The 1,404-nt window shown below is 41.2% G+C and overlaps 2 protein-coding genes across 6 annotated transcripts in view; one reads left to right on the forward strand and one right to left on the reverse strand.

The window, feature by feature from the left end:
* The window catches only part of Ctnna2 (catenin alpha 2), a 1,082,633-nt gene that overhangs the window by 360,103 nt on the left and 721,126 nt on the right, over window positions 1-1,404 (reverse strand). The gene's annotated exons all lie outside the window — the stretch shown is intronic.
* Window positions 1-1,404, forward strand: part of Lrrtm1 (leucine rich repeat transmembrane neuronal 1) — a 15,829-nt gene that overhangs the window by 3,672 nt on the left and 10,753 nt on the right. The gene's annotated exons all lie outside the window — the stretch shown is intronic.

Consider the following 1,404-nt stretch of genomic DNA (forward strand, 5'->3'; position numbering starts at 1 on the left):
AGAGAGAGAGAGAGAGAGAGAGAGAGAGAGAGAGAGATCCCAATGTTCAATACTGAGACCTGGAGCTAAGGCTGCAGCAAGCCTCAGTTTAGGAGTCACTGTGAGGAGAGAGAAAACCCTGACTCAGGAATCCCCCTTGGGTGATGACTTGTGGTGAGAAAATTCCAGTTCTGACTTGGTATAGCAGCCTTGGGGGTGAGGTGGGAGACATCCCTCTTTATCCCTGTGCTTGCATAATACAAATATGGGAAGAATTTGTTAACCCAGAACAGGAACGCTGCCTCCTCTCAGATGGCCCTTTTATGTGATGATTGCTGTCCCTGCTTTTCCACCATTATTATTACTATTATTATCATCATTATTATTATTTAACGTTTCCATGACTGATAGACTCTTCCCAGCCCCTCAAAGGCTTTGAGGGCTCTTTCATTGACCTTGTATTCTTTTTATTGAACTAAATAGTGAGGAGGTGGGGGTAGTAGCCATTGGGTGGGTTCTGAAAAGGGCAAGAGGGCAGGAGTGTATTGATAGATTTTTTTTTTTTTCGTTAACCACCTAACAATGTAATCCGAGGTAGGATTGAAACACACTATCATGGACAGTAGATGACAGCAACTGGACCCACAGTACCCTTCTCACTGATACTAAAGCACTGTTTTTCTTTTCTTATGCCTCACCTTCCTTTCAAGAGATAAGTACACATAGCATTGATTAAGACTGGGGGGCGGGGGGAGAGGTAAACACACAGCCCCATCCCTAAAAATTCGAATGTACCTAGATACTAATTTAAAGAGAAAAACCCTGCTTTTTCACAATGCACAATATTAACAGAAGGTTTACTTAAGCTAAGGATTGGTGATAGATTCATCTTCTACCACTGAAGAAACCAATATGCCTAAAAATATGGCTTACAGAAGACTCTTGCAAAAGAAATATTTTTCAAATATCTTTAACATGTAAGCCTTAGGCAATAGCTTTACACACACACACACACACACACACACACACTCATACACACACACCCCAACTCACACCTGACCAAAAAACTTCACTTTGGTTTGCTTTATAATAACACAATTTTATGGTACATACCATGTTCTTAATACTTTTTCAGATTGTGAATATTGTAGAAGAAAGGTGTTTTGCTTGATAACTTTAAGGATGGGGTTTGGGGTTTAGTTTAAGCATGATGGTGCTGAATGCCTTTGTAAACAGATTAACACTTAGAGGGTAGGAATAGAGATGTGCCTGGTATCCCTGATATAGGCAATTGAACCTTACTAAGAGCACTTCCTCTGGCAGAAGTATGGTGTTTAGTTTAGCTTTCTTTCTTTCCTTTTTGTCCCTCCCCCTCCCTCCCTCCCTTCGTTCCTTTGTTCCTTCCTTCCTTCCTTCCTTCCTTCC

The sequence above is a fragment of the Mus caroli genome, chromosome 6, assembly GCF_900094665.2.
Source record: "Mus caroli chromosome 6, CAROLI_EIJ_v1.1, whole genome shotgun sequence".
NCBI classification, from domain to species: Eukaryota; Metazoa; Chordata; class Mammalia; order Rodentia; family Muridae; genus Mus; species Mus caroli.